Here is a 16258-nt window from a genome sequence, read left to right on the forward strand (position 1 = left end):
CCTACTGATCTATCTACCTACCTACCTATCTATCTATCTATCTATCTATCTATCTATCTATCTATCTATCTATCTATCTATCTATCTATCTATCATCTATCTATCTATCTATCTATCTATCTATCTATCCATCCATCCATCCATCCATCCATCCATCCATCCATCCATCCATCCATCCATCCATTGTTGTGCCACCTTTATTTTGCACATTGCACCATTCATTACTTGTAACTAATTTTAATTTACTGGATTTATCAAATAAATAAGTCATAAAAAGCAGATCTTTGATTTGCTTCAAAATGACTGACACATCTAGTCTAGATCATTATTTATTAAACCTTTTCCCCCTTTGTCTGCATTTCTGTCTTAATGGAGATGACTGCATTAATTCCATTCCAATATTTATTTCAGAATTTTCCAATATCCATTTGCATTCATGCTTTCTACTGATGGACAGCAGGCAAAAATAATATTAGCTTTCCTCAAAAGAAATCTAAATGTCAATCTTTTCTTTTCAAAGTTTTCTGAAAATTTAAATGCCACAATACCACATGCCATGTCACTCTGTTAGATTATTATGTATTTTTAGCTTTCATGTTCTTCTATGCTGAGAATGGTTAATTTAAAAACAAAAAAAAAAGAAAAATACCAATTGGAAAATGGGAAATCAGTGTTAAGATATGTTTGTCTACACATTTACAAGTTTCAGAATTACATTAGGGAATTCTGCAACAGTAGCAAGGAATCTTGGACTGCATTAAAGAAAAACAGATTTATAATGATGTGTATGAATAGTCAAAATACATTGTCACACCATTAGCTACTCCATTGCCAATGCTTTGCAATGTATTATTATTTTTAAGTTGTAAATATGAAGACCTCGGATAACACTCATCACTCATTTTGCATTTGGAGCAAAGTAGTTAGAGAATTAGGTCATGCATACAATACAAGTTTTTGCCTTCTTCAAAAATTGCTGCTTTTTCACTCTTTCCAACATCACTTGCAGCTTCCATCATGAGACTTAATGGAAGAAGAAAAAATGGAAGAGACAAAGAAAATGAAATATCAGTTTTACTTTTAGTGTCGCTGTCTGATGTTCAGAAGCAGTGTTACTGTCAGGCCTGCATTCGTTTCCTTTTAGGATCTTTGTCCTGCCACACTCTATCTTATTTTACTATGCTGTTTCATCAGTGGGGAATTGGGAGGGGGAAATAGTAAGGAGTATAATGTGTTGTTGTCAAAATAAAAAATTCCTTTCTAGAAAGCCAAGGTCATTCTTTGTCTCTGCATTTCTGAGTCTGACTGGAACTGGATGGGTGGAACTGCCAGCGTGGCAGTGGAAGATTGGACCATGTGATGGGTGTGGGTGTGGGGCAAGATCATGAACTTTCAACTGGGTGAGAATCCTGGAACTTTCAGATTTGGGTTCCACAGATGTGCCAACATGTCTCTCTTGATAAATTGAAACTTTGAGGATTACTTTGCCTTGGACTCTGATTTAATTTTGGATGATATTTGGAACGCTGACAATTACTTTGTTCCCTATTATTCCTAAGCTTCTTGGTCACAGATCAGAAACTTACACACACACACACACACACACACACCACACACACACACAAACACAAACAAACAAACAAACACAGAATATATAGTAATTTTAAAAAGGAAATAAACTAAACTCTGAAATAAACAAGACACAAAAATGTATCACCTGTTTCTCAAGAAAACAACAACACACAGTGAACATCATGGATCTTAATTGGAAACTGGTCAGAGTTTGTTATAAGATGGGTGGCTGTATGTTGTTGTTTAACCATATCCAACTATGGTGACTTTGTAGCAAGTAGTCTCCATATTCTAAATAATAAATAATACGAAAAGTTCTTTTCTGAAGTAATGGAAGAATTAAAAAGGCTAATTGCAAGCCTATCTAAGAGATAGATACATAGATAGATAGATAGACAGACAGACAGACAGACAGACAGACAGACAGACAGACAGACAGACAGACAGACAGACAGACAGACAAATAGAATAATGGATAGATGGATGGATGGATGGATGGAGGCTGGATGGATGGATGGATGGATGGATGGATAGATAGATAGATAGATAGATAGATAGATAGATAGATAGATAGATAGATAGATAGATAGATGATAGAGATGATACAGATTAGATATAATTATTTTTTTTCCATTCACCTTCTGACCTAGAATAAGAATAAGAATAGTGGTAAGAAGGAGGTAACATAAGTTATTTTATTTTAAAATTGTATGTAGACAACAGATAATTATGATTCAACATACTGGATCTGTATGAACAAGCATTTGGATCATTGGGATAATGAACTCTGCTGTTGATGTGTGCGTTCTCTTCTTTGTGTGTGTGAGAGAGGGGGGAGCAGGCAATTGAGTTTATATATTGCATGTATATATGTGTATATTTAATCATTATGTGTCATCGAGAGTCACTAGATGCATGGCTTTTAAATTGAGTAAAGAAATAAATAACTGAGAAAGAACAAATGGATGAGATTTTTCATTCTGTATGAGCAGATAATGCCTAGGAAATTTATTGGGCAATATCTGTGTACTTGCTGTTGATCTCCATCTTAAAAGACAAGGGGCACACCTCCTTTCTAATATCTTTTCCAACTATTGTGATAATATTCCTCTCATCCTTTCCATCTGTAAAGTCGAATACAGGCAGAGTGTGAATATTTGCTGGACTTCTGGCTCAGTTTATTTTTTATATAAATCACTGTCAGATTTCTAGAGTGATTGGTATATTGGGTCAGTAGGAGAGTTATGTTAATCTATGTTGGTAAATAAAAAAAATTAGGAGGAATTTAGTAGCAACTCTTTCAATTCATTTTATTAGAGGGATAATAGCAATACCAATATGTTTAGACTTATATACTGATCCATAGTGTTTTACAACACAATCTAATGGTTTACAATGCCAGCATATTGCCCCTACAACAATGTGGGTCCTCATTTTACCCACCTTGGAAGGATGGAAGGCTGAGTTAACCTCAAGACCTGTCAGGTTCAAATTCCAGGCTGTGGGCAGAATTAGCCTACAATAATTCTGAATTCTAACCATTGCACCAGTAGGGCTCAGTATAAGCTTTCATAACCTTATGATTATGGGCAGCATTATATATGATGTTTATGTTAGCCTGGTAAGTAGATTAGCTATCAGTAGCTGAAATAGTTGGCACCCAATGTTTTGTGACACAATTTATGGCTCAATAAGATATAGAACAAGACGATTTTATGATTTTGTAGGCCAATTGCTCAAATATTTCGAGGTGGTAGTGATTTCAAGATTTGATAATTTCTATGGACAGAGCAGGCAAAACATAAAATCAAATCATTTAGTTTATGGTTAGGCTACCTATGGCACTTCAGTTCAATTCAATTCAAACCTTATTGTCAGTGCACAACATGTGTACAATGAGATTGGCCGAGCCTCCCTTAGTGCACTCCCCAACACCAACATAAATACATATCACAGTGAAAGAAAGAAATCCCTAACCCAATAAATCATACCAACAACACACTATACTATATGTGTGTAACATTACATTATAATATATTGCACTAATATGAATATGTTGCACTGGCCCTGCAAGTGTATTGTACTACATATTTATGATGTTATGTTGCATTCAGGAGTCTGACAGCCCATGGAAAAAGCTGTTCTTTAGCCTGTTCGTACGATTGGCTATGCTTCTATAATCTCCTACCTGATTGGAGGAGAATAAGAAGTGCTGACAAGGGTGTGAGTCGTCCCTGAGGATTTTCCTCACTTCAGATATTGAAAAATATAATATGTAGTATCCCTCGCCATTATTCATGTTTCCTCTGAAATTTGACTATATATGAAGAGTCAAAGGTGGATTATTCTTGGCTTGAATGTTGGTTTAACAGCAAGGACAAACATGCCTAAGGAATGAAGAAAACCTATTAGCTGGTGATATAGCGAGTTGCATTTATCCAGTTACTGTTTTGCTGGAGATTCTTATTTGTTGGAGTAATTCTCTGTCACTCCCTGGGCTTCACACATTGCTTCAGTATGGGGGCAATTAATGGCCGTATTCCAGCAGAGAGACAGAGAGAAAAAAAACATTTATTCATATGAGATATATTTCTATCTTGTATAAAGAATCTGTTTATTCAATCCATCTGGTATACTTAAGGAGCTAAAATGTTTGAAACAGCTTGAGAGCTTAACAATAAAATTTGTTCTGGCAACAGAAACACAAAATCTCTTCTTTTAAAAAGAAAAACAAAACAAAATCCTTTTTAAGGTTATCTATTTCGGTTTCAATCATGATTTATTGCAATTCAGGCCCTTTGGATATGTTTTATCTGGAACTTTACAATCTACAAATATAGAGGCAGGAGGAGGGGTGTCTTTCATTGATATCAACATATCTTTTAAAGGCTATTTGTTTGTATCCTGATATATATTTGCAATGGAAATATGCTTTTCATGTAACAACTATGATTCTTAAGATATAATATATAGAAAATAATCACAATTTCAGATGATAAAAATCTGAGAGAAAGCCAAAAGAAATAACTTTCTTTTTCCTGGTAATTTCCTACCACATTGATTAAAATTTTGTTCATTATTAACATAATGCCTGTTAAAAACATGTGTTATGTTTTCACACTGTTGTAACTAGTTGAACTTATTATTATGTTATGCTAGTTCTTACTGGCCTTCCAGCATTTGAATAGATTAATGTGAAAAAAATATTATAATAGCATCTAACTTTGGGGATGTAGTGGCTCGTGGCTAAGAAGCTGAACTTGTTCAGAAAGGTTGGCAGTTCGAATCCCTAGTGCCACGTAACAGAGTGAGCTCCAGTTATTTTTCCCAGCTTCTGTCAACCTAGCAGTTCGAAAGCATGTAAAAATGCAAGTAGAAAAATAGGGACCACCTTTGGTGGAAGGTAACAGCATTCTGTGCACCTTCGGCATTTAGTCATGCCGATCACATGACCATGGAGACATCTTCGGACAGCACTGGCTCTTGGCTTTGAAACAGAGATGAGCACCACCCCCTAGAGTCGGGAACGACTAGCACATATGTGTGAGAGGGATCTTTAACTTTACCTACTAATTTTGGAGGATGGCTTCTAAATGGATTTGGAACGTTTAAGTATTATGTCAATCAACAGTTGGTAAAGAGTAGAAGTCCCCACTGGGTAAACTGGCTTAGATTCCATGGTAGAGCATGACATACAGTATTTACGGTCAACTTCCAAATAATGGTTTCCAGATTTTTTCAGGAGCCAATCTTTTTATAATTGTAAAGTCAACTGGTTGGCAACTTCCAGAAATCAAAAGTAGTGCTTTTCAAAGCATGAACATAGATTAATAGAGTTGGAAGGGACTTTGGAAATGAGACAGGAGATCTTGTACCATTTCAGACAAATGACTGTCTAATCTCTTCTTAAATGCTTCCAGTGATGGAGCACCTACAACTTCTGGAGGCAAGCTGTTCTAATGATTAATTGTTCTCACTGTCAGGAATTTCTCCTTAGTTCTAGATTGGATCTCTCTTTAATAATCTTCCACCCATTATTTCTTGTCCTGCCCATAGGTGCTTTGAAGAATAAGTCAACTCCTTCTTTTCTGTAAAAGCCCCTATCATGTCCCCACTAGATTTTCTCTTCATTAGACTAAACATACCTAGGTCCCTCAACTTTTTCAAATTTCATAGAATTCTCTCTCTCTGTGTCTGTCTCTCTCTCTCTCTCTTTCTCTCTCTCTCTCTCCTTCCCTCCCTCCCTGTCCCCATCCCTCCCTATCTTTTTGTGGGAGGAATGAATGGGTTAGACTTGCAAGAATTCTAGTGCTTGAATTACTTGAATTACTATCAGTTAAAAACAAATATATAGCAATCATCTTCACTCTTTTGGGGGTAAAACGAGATTTGTCTTCTTAATTTCTTTGTTTCCTATTTTCTTCTAGTTGTTTGAATCTTTCATCAAAGTTCTTACCTGACAGCCTTTTAATCAGCCTAAAATGAAGATAGGCCCTTTCTCTCAGCATCAGTAATGTATTGCCAGGCAAACACTATCAATCAAATACACGCCAAATGTGTCAAGGACCCCATTTCTCATTAAAGTATCTGTCTGTGAAAGTAGCATGACAACATGTCTAGCTTTTTAAGTGAAGTGCAAGAAATCCATTCTGGGGATTAAAGGACCCTACAAGTGAAATATGATACATAATCATTACTGAAGCCTTGATAGAAAGTTTAGTTTAAACTTAAGTTACATAATTCAATGATTTAAATAGTAAAATATGTAGTGTAATACAGTGTTTCTCAACCTTGGCAACTTGAAGATGTCTGGACTTCAACTCCCAGAATTCTCCAGCCAGCATTCGCTGGCTGGGGAATTCTGGGAGTTGAAGTCCAGACATCTTCAAGTTGCCAAGGTTGAGAAACACTGGTGTAATATATAGTGTAAGTGTAGACTAGAACTGAAGACATCCAACTTCAAGTCCAGTCTTTTTACGAAAGTTAGCTAGGTAGCTTTGGGCTAGTTATTTTCTCTTAGCCCACATTTTCTCATTATACCCAGGAAGGGAATTTACACTACAGGTTCTTAGGAAACATGAAAAGTACAAACATCTATTGTGTTGATTTATTTCTGAGAACTTTTGAGAAATCCAAGGACTTAGAGGTAAAAGTACCACCTTGATATAAAAATGAGATGAGTTCTTGTACAAAGCTTGCAGAGAAGCTATTTGTCACTCAGAATGAATTTTTGTTGTTGAAATATCTTTCTTTTTAATAGGTAAAAGAATGTAAGTGTCAGGGTTCCAAGTAACACCCCCAATGAAAGAAGACTCTGAAGCTTGAAGTTCTTCAAAGTTCCATTTTATTAGAGATGTCATATTGGAACATCTGGGAAAACCCGAATCTGAAAGCTTCTAGGTTTTCCCCACCCAAATGAAAGTCCAAGCCCCTGTCCAGCACCCACATGTCCATCACATGGCCCAAAAAGGAACTGTCCCAACTGGAGATGCCTCCCAGTCATATCCCTCCAAGTATAGGGCAAGATGTCCTTGACTCTCTGAGAAAGGAATGTTATGATGACTCTATGTCTCCCATACTCCATATAATCCCCCTTCCTATTTTCCCACAGCATTGAATGTGGCAGGCCTGAAGGCTCCATGCAAAAGATGGCTTCCAGGCCTGACAGTAAGGGTGAATAAATCTGTCAACTCATCTGTTTAAAGCCTCAGATGAATTTCATATTGTTCATGGAAAAATGCAACATTTGATAAGCTCTTTCTTAAAATTTGAATGGAATAGAATTCTCATTCATTGTTAATATCATTACTGGGACTTAGGAATGGAAGGATAAGAGTTGGATAAGCAATCTGTCTTTCAACTCCAGTGGAACAAGACCCAGACTTTAAGATTGCTATTTAAGGATCCATTCTTCCAGGTGGAGGGGAAATTTGTAGCCCTAGGTGTTTATTTAATAATTTGAATTTTCCCAGTTTTCATGGAAGGAAGATATAACAACTTACCCCAACTCTGTTCCCTGCACTTTAAACCTCTGTATAGTGACAAGGAAAGTCTACCTTAAGGCTAATAGTCTTGGCCATTTAGTCCAGACACCCAGTCTTAAAGTGATAATGTATATATTTAATTTAATAAAAATAATTCTCATTAATAATTCTTTAGGAAGGAAGAAGAGGATGACCTGCAACAAGGTGGATGGGCTCAGTTGCAGAGGTAATATTTACTATTGAAAGATCTGAAGGACCAGATTGGAATCAGACTATCCTGAAGAAAATCTACTTATGTGTTTGCTAAGGATCAGCACCAACAAGATGGCATACAATCAGTCAGTCAGTGAGTCAATCAATTGATCAATCATTCATCCTTTCATTATCCTTACAGGGCACCACTTCTGATTCACAATCTCTAATTTTCCATATACATTTGAAGAATACTTGAAGACAGTTTGGGTCAAAGGAAGTGTCTTACTTCACTAATCTGAACTTTATCTTGAAAAATACCTGTTTCTGTCTGAGAACAACATAGTGTTCTTTCATTTTTCCATAATTTGGGACTACTCTCCTACTTTTAAGTTTGCTTCATCTATAACTGGGCCTTAAAGTTACTATCCAAAGAAATAACAATAGCTCAATACAAACAAGTCTGTGAAGTCACAAGAATGCTATATAGATGTCTTCTGTCCTTGCTTCTTCTATCGTTAATTTTTTCCTGTTCTCTGATAATGGCAGAACATTGAGTGTGATACACAATATTGAAGATTTAAAGGTCAGATTATCTGATTTTGATGAAAAGAAACTGGCAACAATAAAACAATAGGTAATTGTATAACAACAACAATGTGAAGCAGTAGTGAAATCTACATTTGTTTGCGACTGGTTCTGTGGGCGTGGCTTGTTGGGTGTAGCTTGTTGGGTGTGGCTTGGTGGGGTCATGTGACTGGGTGGACAAGGCTCTGTAGTCATGTAACTGGGGGATCAAAAGACAGAAACTCACTTTAACAATGTCCTGCTGGAGCAGGGTTGGACTAGATGACCCCATGTCCCTTCTAGTCCTGGATTATCCTCTGAAGCTGCGTCTAATGCCAGGTTTGTAGTCCTTTCTTCCTCTCCTTTTTCTCTCCATCCCTCCCTCTCATTCTTTCTTTTTCTTTCTTTCTCCCTTCTTTATCTCTCTCTCTCTCCCTCCCTCCCTCCCTCTCCCTTTCTTTCTTTCTTTCTTTCTTTCTTTCTTTCTCAGCAACCCCGATCCCGTTTTTTGCCTAGAAGACTTCAGGGAAGCCTGCTGGGAGCAAAAATGGACCCCCCACCCCAGCCTTTCTGGAGTATCTGTAGTAAATGCTTAAAATGCTTAAAAAGTTTTTCAAAAAAGTTCCAAAGATCAGCTATGTGATGTGTGATTGTCAGAACTTTTTTTTTAATTTTTTTTAGTATTTTTTACTACTGGTTCTGCAAACCAGTAGCATTTTTTACTACCAGTTCAGGCAAACTGACCCTAACCGGTAGCATTTCACCCCTGATGTAAAGGTACTATGGCAAAAGAAGGCAAAAGTAGTACCAATAGCAATAGGCACCTTGGATGCAATCACAAAACAACTGAAGCACCACTTGAACACCATTGGCATTGACAAAATCACCACCAGTCAATTGCAAAAGGCAGCTTTACTCAGAACAGCTTGCATCCTGCAATGATACTTTTAACACATCCACATCTGCTTATCCCAGGTCCTTGGGAAAGACCTGATAGGTGGATACAAATATCAAATCTAGCCTGAATATCTGACTGACTGTGTGACAAACCAAAATAATGAACATTGTAGTTCAAATTATAAATTATAAAGCATTCCCATCACAAACACCAGCAGCTTCAATTCATGAACAGATTATTGAACAGATTATTTTCCTCAACAAACAGCGCCTTGTTTTTGTTTTCACCAAAGTCCCCGAGGATGAAGCCTCAGCATCTATTTTTAATGCTGCTGCTCTTTTCTGAAACACAAAAAGCAGCGCCTAGAAGAAAAACCTCTCCTGCTTTGTTTCTACCAGATCCTTCAATCTGATGAAAAAGAGTGTATTTTTCCCTCCATTTTTCCCCAAGGAATACTGTGTTTCCCTGAAAATAAGACAGGGTCTTATTTTCTTTTGACCCCCTGAAATAAGCACTTGGCCTTATTTTTGGGGAGGTCTTATTATTTTTGAGGTGTAGAATATGACGAGCATGGTCACCTCATGGCTGCTGCTGTGTTGCAATATTTTCAGGGAGGGCTTATTTTGGGGGAGGGCTTATTTTAGCACATGCACTCAAAATCCTGATTGGGCTTATTATCCAGGGAGGTCTTATTTTGGGAAAAACAGGGTAGAGAATTTTGATAAAATTCACCTGGTGGCTATGTTTGTGCACATGAATCAATTCCACTTATATATCATGGGATAAGCAAGACATATCATGACTTTCCTTGTATAATTGTCTCTTAAGTCATCAGTCCCCAACCTTTCTGGCCTAGTGGCCTGGCAGGGGAGGAGAAGGGATAGTTCTGTGTGAGTGGTAGGAGGATGCCCGCATGCCTGCTATTCATGTAAAGGGAGCTTTGCATGCAAGGGCAAGTTGGCTGCCGCTCATATGAGGGGAGCTTTGCATGCGAAGGCAATATGGCTGCTGCTCAGATGTGAAGAGCTTTGCACATGGGGACAAGAGGGCCACCATCTTGAAAGTTCTGCATGTGTGCACTCACCTGCTGCCTATGTGGCTTGGTTCCAAACAGGCTGCAGCCAGGTACTCTGTCACAGCCTGGAGGTTGGGGATCTCTGACTTAAGTAGTCTACAGCCTACCTGGCCTTCCATTCTTCAATTAAGCCCAAAGGAAAGTTGGAAAGTGTGGGCAGCCAAGGAGACTTTAGCATAACGGAGAGATGTGTAAGAAAAAAAGGGGAGCACCCTTTCCTACATCCAATTCAAAACTATTCCCATTAAGAAACATAAAAACAATCTTCAGAATGAATTTGAAAAACAAAGATTCCTTTAACCTAGAGACTTTTGTATTAGTTACATTATAGATTTTGGCAAAACGTTAATAGAAAAGACAAAATTGTACTTGTTTTGAGTTCTTTTGTTTTTTTAAGAACAGAGTTTAAAAGAGAGAAGTCCACCCTGAACACTTCATTTCTGCATAGCTTGGTAGCTGGGACCGGGCGTTTTGTGTAGACAATGTTTCCATGTACACTAAATGTGTGTTAAGGGATTATGACCTTGCCACCTGGTTCCATCTGGCATTTTGCACATTTCCCCATTGAGTCTGTGCAGATTTAGCTAAACAGGAAATGTCAGAAATGAAGCCAATTATGGAAGTCATGCAATTCCCTCTCCAGAGCAGAACATCTGTTTCTAGAAATTAAGCAATAGGCAATTGAAAAGATAACAGGCTTCTTTCAGAAAAGAATTCTAAATCATAGGTGCTTCTATAGAAAACTCCCATTCTAGGAAACAGATAAAGTACTGTAATATCACGCTAGAGATTTTGAAAATGAAATCAGGTGAACTCTCAACTGAATGTTGGAATTGAGAAAAGGAAGATCCATTTCTTCTGAAAGACCATGTAACATTGTACCACAAAAGTAATACATGGGCAGTAATTTCCATAATTTCCATAATGATATTAGTCAAATATTGTGAATTACAGCATGTGTCTCAATATAGCATATTATTTGAATAATTTAACATATATTTTATATGCCTTGTATGAATGACTGTGTTATTTACTTTGAGTAGGAAGTAGCATCTGGATGTATGTTGACTGTTGCATCTCAAATCAGGTCAAATGGGGATCCATTAAATAATGGCTAAATAAATGATGCTCCATTAAATTCATTAAATGATAGAATGAATTATTTTAGCATTTGCCTATGAAGTCATGCATAATTTTCCAACTTATCCCTTGCATAGTTTTGTTTTTGAAGCTTTTATTTTTTTATTGTACTAGTATCATAGCAAACAGTAGTAATAATACTGGTAGTAGTAGTAGAACTAGAGCAGGGGTAGTCAACCTTTTTATACCTACTGCCCACTTTTGCATCTCTGCTAGTGGGAAAATTTTCTAACCGCCCACCGGTTCCACAGTAATGGTGATTTATAAAGTAGGGAAGTAACTTTACTTTATAAAATTTATAAAGCAGAGTTACAGCAAACCACTACCCACCCACCATGAAAGCTGGAACACCCACTAGTGGGCAGTAGGGACCAAGTTGACTACCACTGAACTAGAGTAATGAGCCTCACATTAGGCATGAAGCCAACTGGTATATTTAGACAGCCACTTTTTCTCAGCCCTAAGGAGGAGGCAATAATGAACTATTTCAGAAAATGTTTCCAAGAAAACTATATGGAATTGTCCAGATAATCACCAGAAATTAACATGGTTTGAAGGCACAATTATACATGCATACATACATACATACATACATACATACATACATACATACACACACACACACATATACATATACACACACACACACACATATATATATATGGAAAGAAATATAGAATAGTATTAAAAAGGACGCAAAAGACAGTCACTGAATACAAGAATTATATCCAAAATGTATATTTCTAGAAGGATGTTTTAATCAAAATTTTGCATTGATATAGATTTTCTAAACTAATCAGTTTTCTGGGTAAAAAAAAAAAGTCTAAATGAATTTGGAGCTCAATTGTATGGTTGCTGAGGTTTCATCCTTCCACTACCGGGTCCAAGAAAGAAGTAGTTATCTTTAAACAAAGCCAAAAAAGTGTGCATTCCGATTTGTCTCACAATATTTTATATAAAGAAAGAAAAGGGTTTTCATAATTTATACTAAGTATTTGAGATGGGGAAACTGAAGAGCATACTTGTAAGCTCTACATGTGTAAATGTAAGCATTAAGCATTATTCCATTCCAAATTGGCACGCTCCCTAGCTAGACATCTTAACGTAGGTATTTTTGGAATCTTTTGGAATTAAACTCTAAGCAGCATAATTTGTCAAGGGAAAATTGATCCTCTTATGACTAGACTGGAGGTATTTAAAAAATGAGAGCAAAATACTCTCAGTATGCTATCCAAGGAGAGAGGGGAAAAAAAACCTACAGCTGCATTCCATTGAATTCAGCTGTATTTGACTAATCTGTGTGCAAAATTGTAGCCCTTGTTGAACCCAGGAAATGGAAGGAGTGTTGTGGCGTTTCATGCTGCTGAATTAGCACGATTTAAAACACTGACCTCGTGCCTACATAAGCCACCCAGCAGACTGAATTATTATGAAGAAGTTTTATTAACTCAGTAGAATTAACTCCCCCATGTATGCTTGGAACTACAGCCTGAATCTGTGGCTCTTTAGAAAGTTATTAATTCAACTTTTAAAAAAAATGGTTTTAAAGTGGAAACAATGATACAAAATAAACAGAGGGGGAAATGCAACTGCTTCCAACTAAAGACTCTGTGATGATTGATCTCTGAACTCACACTGTTGGCTGTTTCTAACTTGAGCCAATTTACTTCTGACTCACTGTGCGTTTGAAACTGCCCCTTCTTTCTCCTCTTCCTTTTCTTCCTTCTCTTTCAGGAATTGTCTGGTGAAGGAATTATTCCTCCCACTGCCCTGGTAAGATTTAAAGCAACAAATTGCATTGTAGTTTTTCTCCTTGTTCACAGCAGTCAGAAACCATGAGTCATCTACACATTGCTTTGTGTAGTGTCATTAGTGACTGGAAACAATGTCTGCATGAAAAAGTTCTCTTAAAGTTGAACAGTTTTCTGTTCTTACTGTCCCTGCAACTCCATAAAGTTCTTTAAAGCCTAAAGGGCAAACTGTTTATTCATTTGTTGTAATATTGTGTATCTTCTTTTGTAGAAAATCTCCAAGTACTTTACAATAATATTGTAACAGTAACTACTAGGTTAGATTTACTAAACTGAATCAATATGTTTAGATTAGAATCTGCAAGCAGAACTCTCTTCATACAGAAATCTTTTCTGTTCTTTAAATAAACCCTAAGGCAAATAGTCAGCATATAAAAAGGAACCATTATTTTCTAATAATGGCACAAAGAGAACGAAGAACCTCATCTAATTCCTCAGGGGACGAGCAATAGAAATGATTCAGACAGGTATTAGTAGACAGTGCAGCGAACATATTAGGTACAGCATTGCCCAAAGTGACATCAAACTCAGCATGAATCCAAGTCATTTTATCTCTGAAGAACTGTGCAAACTGCTCATAATGGAACTAAGATAGCTTGAAGCCCTGAAAAATCTCTATTTGATGGTTCTCTGTGGATGTAATTATAGAGGAAATCCAATGCCTTTCTCTTCCGTGATTGCCATAGCATAGGCCTTATGAGAATGCCTCCAGCCTCAATCAGAGGTATCACTGCACTTACGTCATTGTTACTCAGTTCACCTGCCATCATGGTCCATCCCTAGAAACTGCCCTGTGTACCATATGTCCACCTGGTTGCTGATAGCAAGATTGTTCAGACTGACTAAAACATCCCTAGAATAGTTTGCAGTGCAACAGATTCTGTCATCTTCCAAGATTGGAATACCCAGTTTGGTCTTTACAGACTGAAACTTCTGCAGTTTATCACATTTCACAAAGTAGTGGTCATTGAATAGCAATGTTATAATTTCTGGAACAGCTACTATATATACAAACCACCCTGGATTAAAACCAAGAGTCTGAGGTATGATTTAACTCATGGGTGTCAAACTCGCAGCATCACGTTGCCATCACATGACATTTTGTGACATTTTCACCATTCACGGAGCTGGGGTGGGCGTGGCCTGCATGTAATGCTTCCGGCCTGCGGGCCGCCAGTTTTACACCCATGTTTTAACTGATAGGTAGATTCCAAAATGATCCTGGAGCAATGAAAATAGGAAATATTCAAATGCATCTTAATTGTAATTTGTGTAATTCATCACATCCCATTCCCCTCCCCAAATTATTTAAAATAATTTGCTCAATTATTTAAAAAATATTGAAAATATTTTTAAAATATTCCTTTTGTCAACTTTTTATAATTACTTTCACCTACCCATTTAGAAAAAATTAACATCTCCCATTTTTTTCAGCCTGCCTGTCAGATAAAAATTCATCTAAGCAACTCTATTATTCTCTGCTGACATTTTTTAAACACAAGAATAGGAATTATTATATGCCAACGATAAAATAATCCTTCCTTAAAAAGTGTTTACTAACAGTAAGAATAACATTGATATTGCAACATCAAGATATAAAGGAATGTACAAGGGCCATATATACAGCGAAACTCAACAAAATAGTTCAATTTAACGTAGCCTTTACATTTGAAAATGTATTACAGTTAGTCCTCACTTAGTGACCACAATTCGGATCAGGACACTCCATCACTAAACAATGCAGTTGATCACAACCAGCTTATAACATTACATCCATTCAGCTGTGAAGCAAATCATAGTAGTTCATAAAGCAAGACTTCCTGTAATTATAACATATAATTTTAGGGCCAGCTTCTCCATTGATTCTGCTTATTGGAAGATGGTTGGGAAGTGTACAAATGACAATCACAGGACTCAAGACACTGCAACACTTGGAAATAGCTACCAGTTGTGAAGTGCCTGAATATCAAACAGGAACTGTGGGGATGCTTCAATGAATATAAATGTAAGGAGTGGTCATAATATTATTTTTGATGCTGTTGTAACTTTGAGCAGTCACTAAACAAGACAGTCATTAATTGAGATCTACCTGTATATATCTTGAAAGCTGAATTTTTAAAAAAGCCAAGTATTCCCATGCAACCAGAACTTGAGTACTAACTCAAGCATAAGAAAATTGTATTAATAGCTTTTGCATTTATAAAATATCAACATTAGCCACAGCTAATATTAGTTTATGCATAGCTGTATGCAGAGTATTTTTAGCACCCAGATCTTTGCCTGACCTGCCTTTAAAATAAAGCATAGCACAATATACATGTGGTCAGACATAAATAATGTTCTGGAAAAGATTCTGGAAAAGATAATCAAGCAACGAATTAGCGAACACGAAGAAGTAAACAAAGTAATAGCCAAAAGCCAACATGGGTTTGTCAAAAATAGATCATGCCATTGCATTCTTCGACAAAGTGACAAAATTAGTGGACCAGAGGAATGCCGTAAATATTATTTACTTGGACTTCAGTAAGGCATTCGATAAGGTAGACCATAATCTACTACTAGATAAAGTAGAAAAATATGGGTTAGACAGCATCACCACCAGATGGATTCGTAACTAGCTAACCAACCACATTCAACAAGTAGTCCTCAATGGAACTGCATCTACATGGAGGGAGGTATGCAGTGGAGTATCTCAAGGCTCTCTTTTAGGTAGGTAGGTATATAGGTAGATAGAGGGAGGGAGGGGGGAGGGAGGGAGAGAGAGAGAGAGAGAGAAAGAAAGAAAGAAAGAAATACAGTAGGTAGGGAGAGAGAGAGAGAGTAGGTAGGTAGGTAGATGTTTCCAGGTGTATTTATCCATGTGCTGGAGAAGGAAATCGCTGACAACCTGTAGCACTTAAAACTTTGTTTCTGCTGGCACAGCACTTGACCAATGTAATTCTCATCAACTCATTAAACAGCTTTCCGAAAGGGGAAAAAAAGTTTTTGCACTCTGCAAACCTCCCCAAAACAGCCAATT

Source organism: Thamnophis elegans, chromosome 8 (assembly GCF_009769535.1).
Source record: "Thamnophis elegans isolate rThaEle1 chromosome 8, rThaEle1.pri, whole genome shotgun sequence".
Lineage (NCBI taxonomy): Eukaryota > Metazoa > Chordata > Lepidosauria > Squamata > Colubridae > Thamnophis > Thamnophis elegans.